This window comes from Trachurus japonicus, chromosome 18 (assembly GCF_045865225.1).
Source record: "Trachurus japonicus isolate A0001 chromosome 18, Traja_1.0".
Lineage (NCBI taxonomy): Eukaryota > Metazoa > Chordata > Actinopteri > Carangiformes > Carangidae > Trachurus > Trachurus japonicus.
In genome coordinates this window covers 12,684,303-12,692,111 of record NC_140924.1, presented here as the reverse complement: position 1 = coordinate 12,692,111, position 7,809 = coordinate 12,684,303, and the positions used below count along the sequence as shown (strand labels likewise).

General features: G+C 42.7%; 1 non-coding gene across 1 annotated transcript; it reads left to right on the top strand.

The window, feature by feature from the left end:
• Positions 1–3,763: 3,763 nt before the first annotated feature.
• On the top strand, positions 3,764–3,845 carry trnas-gcu (transfer RNA serine (anticodon GCU)). The gene has a single exon. It is a non-coding gene; the product is annotated as a tRNA-Ser (tRNA).
• Positions 3,846–7,809: the final 3,964 nt, after the last annotated feature.

Genomic DNA, 7,809 nt, shown 5'->3' with positions numbered 1-7,809 from the left:
TATGTGAGAACCAACTAAAAGTGACTCACTGTAGTATCCAGTTTGTCTTGACCATTAAACTCCCATTGAATACCATCAACAACACTTGTTCCAAGAAAGAAACCATGTTAAGCAGAAGCAAAAGCTTACAAATCATCATCAGTGTAACATTATACTGTGTTGCTGCATTGTTATTGGTTGGCATTATTCGTGGACACTGCAAGTTGTCCTCATATAACCAAATGTGAACCATGTGTGTTTGTTGTTTCTGTTCAAATGATGAACTTTGTTGGAATGAGGAGCATAAATGTGAGTGTTGTTTTCATCCATAGCTTCACCACTGTTGTTGCTTTGGTTTCTATCTGTTTGTACTGTTAGTATAAATAGGTCTTTTACCGCAATATGCAAACCAAATGTTTACATGTAAATTGCCAACAAAGCAAAACTCAACAAAACATTTTCACCAAATAAAGTTTTCACTAATTTATAGCTTCGATTTATGACATCTGCGCTGTCTCGGTGCGGAAGCCCGGGGTTATTCATAATTTTGTCCACATTGCTTCACCTTGAAATCTGGGTCACAGTCAATGACTCATGGAGAGTTTTTGCGGGAAACATTTAGAGCTATTCGGAGCGACTCAGGACAATACCTGACTGTGTGGAAAGAAGGTCGAACTCGGCTCATAGCCGCTCATAAACATTCCTGAGTGGACACAAGTTTCCCATGTTAAAATGCAGTGACAGATACAACACAAAGGAAACTGTTCTGTGGTTAGGTAAAGTCACAGTCACAGTTTTCAGCCATAACCACTCAGGTCATGAGTTTAGTCTTTATTTTAACACTTGCACAGGCTAGTCTGACACATGGCTGTGGCCTGGGTGTTAGAAATACTGAAGTCATGGTGTCCAGTCCAGACAATCTACCTCCCCTGCCAAAACATATTTTTTAAATGTTTTTTAATTGCAGTTATTTCCTAAATTGAAACTGATAAAGTTCTCAGCAGCAGAAAATTGTGTATTTTGATATTGGTTAAATAAAAGCTGCCATTAAAGATATGAATGAAGAAGTTAGCTAATGTAGCCCCGTGGCTATTATTTTCATTCATTCATATACAGATATTAAAATGTTTGTGTTGGTAATACACAATAGTTCATGAAGTGTAAATATGTTAAAAATGTTGGATTATAAAATGTTAAACAGTCATGTTATATAGGCTACAGTCACAAGTCAGAGATAAAAGAGTGGTGTTATCTTAAAAATCATTCATAGGCGATGTCAGCAAAAGGAGACCTCGATTGTTGTGGGATAGTGAAGCATCTTTTTTTTTTATTCTCCCATCTTTGTATGTCTGTAGAGCCAATCCTGTCCTCACCTTGTTCAGGTAGGAGGGACTTAGCGTCACCTACAGCAAAGTTAGCGGTAGCAGAGCCTGCTTTTATCGGTCCGAGTTGGATAGTAAACTGTAAAAGTAAAAACACTCCTAACTTCCAAGACTGACGGAGAGTCGTCCTGTGGTCGATGTGTGTGAACTCTGTGAAGCTGCCAGAGGTAAATTCATGTGTTTTAATGTACTCTGTGCTGGTGTTTATTTGTAACGTGTTGAAAACCGAGCCGAGTTGCTAATCGCCGCCAGCCTTTAGCTTTTAGCCTCCTCATAGGCCTTCACACTGTGCTGCATTGTCGTTAGCAAATTGCTAATTTGTGTGATACATTCTGTGGGTTTTTCGCCATGAATAGGCCTGTAGCTTATTTACTAAGAGGAATTGTGTGATTCAGGACCGGACATTTGCCATAAGAGGGAGAGAGTGAGGACCGGGAGAGCCCTGGACCGTGGAGAGAGACTGTAGCTGCTGGACTTGAGCGTGGTTTCCCGCCCCTTTCCCCCCCATCTTCATCTCTGACTGTGCTGGACTCGTGAGTACACTAACACATTGCACATGCTTTTTTGTTTGTGCTGGTTAAAACCCAGTGAAGTGGCCATTCGTTTCCGGCCTCCACGCTCACAAGCATCGACTGGGCCTGCAACGTTTTTTATTTTCATTTACATTTAATATTAATAGCCCTGCGTGAATGTGTGTGTGAGTGTGGGCTGTGGACACTTGAATTGACCTGGTCACTTTGATTTTACATTCTCTCAGTGGGTTTATCGGTGGTCATTTGTGTATCAAACCTTCCAGTGCATTATATGAGAGTTTTGAATACTGTTATAAATGCATACTTAAAGGTCAGCAGTGAACTGGTTAACTAATTTCCAAATCCAATTTGTAAGGTTGTAATAAATATTTTTGTTATTTCAACTAAATCCTGTGTTGTAATTACAAGGGTAATAGGCTAGTATTTGGATAAATCTAAAACAGGTAAAAGTGAACTTTTATTTTTTTAAAGGGGAAGTACCATTTTTGTGTACTTCTTAAAAGTTATTGGAGGCACCGCCAAGTTATTTTATTTCACTATCACAGTAATCACAGGTGGCGCCATCTCTAGGCGAACTCAGGCCCCGTCCCACTGTACTACAACACCCCAATTAGTCAGTATTTCCTAGCTACATGGGACTGGGGTTACACTAAAAAAGTTGGAAAGTAAAAGTTCCAACAGATGAATAGTATAAGATTTTGGATAGTGAAAAAGTTTGTGAAAACAAGCCCTAAGGCCCCCCACATACTTGGGCATACTTGACTCCGCAGACGTCTGCGTGTACTCGAGGCATCTACGCAAAGCTAAACTTTTATGACCGGGTCCACGCGGTCATAAAAATTTAGCTTTGCGTGGACGGGCCCAGCGGACGTCCGCTTTGGGTCCGCCTTGAGTACGCGCGGACGTCCGTGGAGTCAAGTACGCCCAAGTACGTGCGGCCTTAAGGCTTGTTATACTCGGTGTGGCACAATAGACTGCTCGGCGAGAAATCTTCACATGACCCGTTTTAAATGTGACACCATACGCTCGACTATGAAACCTCAAACGTCCACGGACAGTGCGCACGAGTATCTGGGGGCCTTTAGGCTACAACAAGTTGCTGCTGGAAAGTGATGAGATGGGCCGGGGCTAGCTGATGAGCGTGCTAACCTCAGAGGAAGAGAAGATATGATAGGTGAGTAAAGGAATTAAGTGTCTTGAGTTCCCATTTCTTAGAGGCTGCTGACCAGCTGCTAAAGCTAACATTAGCTATGCAGCGATAGCAAATCTTCCAAATAGCTCCATTAAGGGTTAGCCATTGTGGTCTGTCTGTATTTAACTAATAGAAAACTAGCAACTACAGTGTTTGATCCCCTCTAGGAATGTCCTTTAAACATGTGGTACAAGGAAAATGCTCCAGCTCTTTCATTCACAAAGACAGAACATAAAATATAAACCCATATGGCAGTGTTTGAACAAATCTGCTGCAAGACCTCAGCTCTTCTTCTTTTTTTAAATTCCTGAAGTATGTCCTCCTTCAGCGGATCCATTCAGCTGGGGAGGAATCCATGGTGTGATTTATTGTAGTGGAGTAACACTGACCTATATTCTACACAGACCAGACTGGTGTTGTAGAAAACTGGCCCGATGCCAGAATCCAAGAACCGTCTAGATGTCGAAACACAGCAGCAGCAGCATGTTGAGGCAATGCAGTTCTCCACAACCGCAAAGCATTAAACTCAACTCACTTTTTATTTTTATAGCGTCAAACCGTAACGTACATGACCTCAAGTGTTCCTGCACTTATGTGAAAACATTCAGAGTTGATCCGGAGGCACTACTAGCTGCCTCACCCGCGTGAATTATCTCTCTAGCTGAGGCACATATACAGACGAGGTGGCCGAGTGGTTAAGGCGATGGACTGCTAATCCATTGTGCTCTGCACGCGTGGGTTCGAATCCCATCCTCGTCGGGATACAGTTTACTTTAGCCTTGTCATGTTTCCATATCAAAGATCTCTCTCTATCTGTCATACGTAAGTGGAAAAACCCTAATAACAGCAGTGACTCGTAGTAGACCCCAAGGGCTCAGCTCCAATGGCATTAGTGAGAAAGTAGAATCCCTGACATTACAAATGAACCAGGATAACTCCTCCAACAGGTTTTTACCGTCCCAGCCTACAGTAAAAGGAGAACCTTGACCTTTGACCCCACCCTTGACGTGCCCCTGTTACAAAACCAGGAGCAGTTCAGCCAGTGCTGTTTGAATCCACTAGTCTTGTGCAGTCTGCTCATTCATTCTGCTCATTCAACCAGCAGACTGTCGGCCTGCACAGTGTGGCTCTATTGTCCACGGCCTCACTTGGTTATAAATGTAGCGCATTAGTGAAATGGCCGAGTTCCCGCGTGTGGGACTATGATAACAGACTTTCACACTGGCTGTCGGTTGTTCTTGGCCTGGTTTTATCAGACCTATTTTGAAATCAGTTGGGTTCACACTTAAAATCTAATGCTTAAAAATGCGGCACGGCCCAGCCAAAGACCGCCTGCTTCTCTCAGGGAGACAGAGGTCAGGCACAGCCACAATGATGATCTTCTTATTCCTCTTTTTTCTGCTTGCTTAAAATGTGGAGCCATGTTGCATGAGATAAAATGCAAACCTATTGCCAGTTGAAAAATGTATATTGTTCAGAACCCTATGTGACTTTGCCATTAGACAGATCTAAGAGATCTTTATGTGCCCAGTTGAGGGCTGGGATTCTCCCTCTGGCAGTAGAAGTAGGTCGGTTTAACTCAGTACCTGAGGAGGAAAGACTATGCACGTTATGTAATTTAAATGTAATCGAGGATGAACTGCATTTTGTGTTTCATTGCCCGTTATATGACGAAGCCAGGCAGTTTTTGTTTCAGAAAATGCAATATGTGAAGCCTGAGTTATTTTGGGTTGATGATGAGGTAAAGTTGGAATGGTTCTTTAGAAAGGAAGTCTTTACTATAGCTACTTTCATAAAAAATGCCTGGTCAAAAAGAAGAGGTGAATTATTTATGTGAATTCCATGTGGTTTTTGTTTTGTTTTTCTGTGCTCTGATGATTTTGCTTGTTGTCTAAATATGAAATGTGTCTTGTAAGCCCTTATAGGCTGGGTGCCTTAATTGGTGCATGACACTTAAATAAATATTTAAATTCATTCATTCATTCATTCCAAGGCCAGCCATCAGCCTAACCAATAATAAACTGTTCTTCTGTTGACCCAGGCATAATACCAGCCATGACTGGGATTCAAACCCCCAACCTCCCAAGCCAAAGTCTGATGCTGAACTCCTACCACTTGCACCAAAGCAGGTTAACCTCAGCAGAGCAGGTCACTCAGTACGTATACATGACACTTGAAAAAAACTAATTATTGCCTTAATCCAACTATAACTGGACAACTGAAGTGCATGTAAACACCTTAGTCCGACTGAAACCGGAGTTGAGAACTCCGATTAAGACACCCAGATAATGCGATTGGAATTTGATTTTCTCTGTCATGTTTGTATACGCCTTAGTCGGACTGAAGCAGGACAATGCATGTGCGCTGCTCCACAACAGTAGAGACGGCACAAAGTGGAGCAGAGAAGCCGCCCGAACCCGGCAAAGTAAAGAAAAAAACCAACATCAGCGCCGATTCAATGCATTTCACACAGCGCGACCAGCAAGAGTGTTTTATTAAAAAATAAAAAGAGAGAGAGAGAGAGGAAAAAAGGAAGCTCGTATCCTATTCTCAGTGCGAATCCGGCCCAGACTGGCGCGTCTGGTCGGGAACTGCAGTTGAGAATTTATTATTAAGCTTACTACGTTGTTTATATTCAGTTTTTTAGGAACAAAACCGTTCACAATGAAGTGACGAGTGTGAACGTGGATGGTTTTGCTGTGTGAGTCTTCACTGTGTCTCTGTCGTCCTTGTTATTTGCGGCCGAGGAGACTCAGATTGACTCATCAGACATGAAGTACTTCTCTCCTCTGCTGCCTGTCCTAGTTCAGGGGCCACACGTCCATCAGAGGAAGGCGTGGCCCTTTCGTTGTCAGTGGAAACCACAGAGGCTGAACCCAAATGAGACGGTCTGGTCTACGGAGGATTTCCACCACCTTATACGTCTGCATCCTGTCCCCTCCCCCACTTACTGTACCGAGATTCTGCTGTTTCACATTAGGAGCCTGATGACTGATTTTCTACTGATCTGAACCCATTAAAGGGATAGTTCACCCAAAATTCAAATTTCACTCATTATCTACTCACCCTCATGTCGACTAAGGGCTGGGAGAAGTTTCCCAGTCCTCCGTGGCTTCTCTGAGTTACGGGGGGAGGGGGGGGGGGGGGGGTCCACGCAGCAGTATTTGTCCATATAATGGTTGTGAATGGGGCTCACTTTTCTTCGTAACAAAAAGACACACCAAAAAACATCCAAATACCTCCATACTGCTCGTCTGTAATGTCCCTCTTGTATTGAAGCCCCGACATGAGAAACTGTTCCGTTGAAGCTTCCGCTACAAACAAGCTTAGAACATAGACTTATTTAATTGTATTCGGAACAATTTCTCATGTCGGGGCTTCAATACAAGAGGGACATTACAGACGAGCACTATGGAGGTATTTGGATGTTTTTTGGTGTGTCTTTTTGTTACGAAGAAAAGTGAGCCCCATTCACAACCATTATATGGACAAATACTGCTGCGCGGACCCCCCCGTAACGTAAGAAGGCACAGAGGACCTTAGTTGACATGAGGGTGAGTAGATAATGAGTGAAATTTGAATTTTGGGTGAACTATCCCTTTAATACATAAATATCCTCTTATAATGTGACATATGGCAACATCTTCTTTGCTATAAGACCATATTTGTCATATATTTCATTTCCGTATGGGCAGGTTAGAGGTTTAAGCATCCGTTTGAGCTTTTACCACCTCTAACAAACCACAGCAACTTTCACTGACCTGGATTTCAACACCTCCGCTGACGGCACCAGCCTCATCAAAGTACTAAATGTTATGACACACCGTGCTGTAAGACTGCATCACCGGCAGGAACTGATCTCAGCTTCTTGGGCTTTTTGAACAAATCGCACAAGTGAGACGCAAGAGTCATAAAAGAGTGTGTGAATGTGCGCGCAGTGATTTTTTTTGAATGTTTTTCAGACGACATGAAATCACACACAGTTCAAAGTGACTCATTACAACAAATTATGTCATGTTGTCTCACAAGGAAGAGTGAGCGATCCGTGGGTTTATGAGCTGTTTGGAAAGTTGGCTGAAAAATAGATCAGGATTTAAAAACACATCTGGTGAAAGTCAGGTGTTTAATGCTTGTTAATGTCCATGTGATGTCTTTATATAATACATACAGACATATAATCAGCCAACAGCACGAGTGGTTCACAGGTCAGTGTGGAAACACTTAATGACAGTCTCATAAACACAGATTCAGACATATAGAGTTTATTATGTCACAAACCGTAAGAACCAATCAGCAGTCAAGTTGTGAGGTTGAGGGCCGGGGGCTGAAAGTCATATGTTCGCTTAAAGGGATAGTTCACCCATTCAAATTGCATTATCATTATCATTATCTACTCACCCTCATGTCGACTAAGGGCTGGGAGAAGTTTCAGAGTCCTCCGTGGCTTCTCTGAGTTACAGGGGGTCTCGGCGTAGCAGTGCATGTCCATATAACGGTTGCAAATGGATACCAACTGTCTTCATAACAAAAAGACACACCAAAAAACATCCAAATACCTCCATGCTGCTCGTATGTAATGTCCGTCTTGTATTGAAGCCCCGACATGAGAAATTGTTCCGATGTTGTGGCCGGCGCAAATTGCGTGAGATTTGGATGAACCAGGAAGAGGAGCTTTGAGAAGCTTCTGCTACAAAACAAGCTTGAAATAATGACTTATTTAATT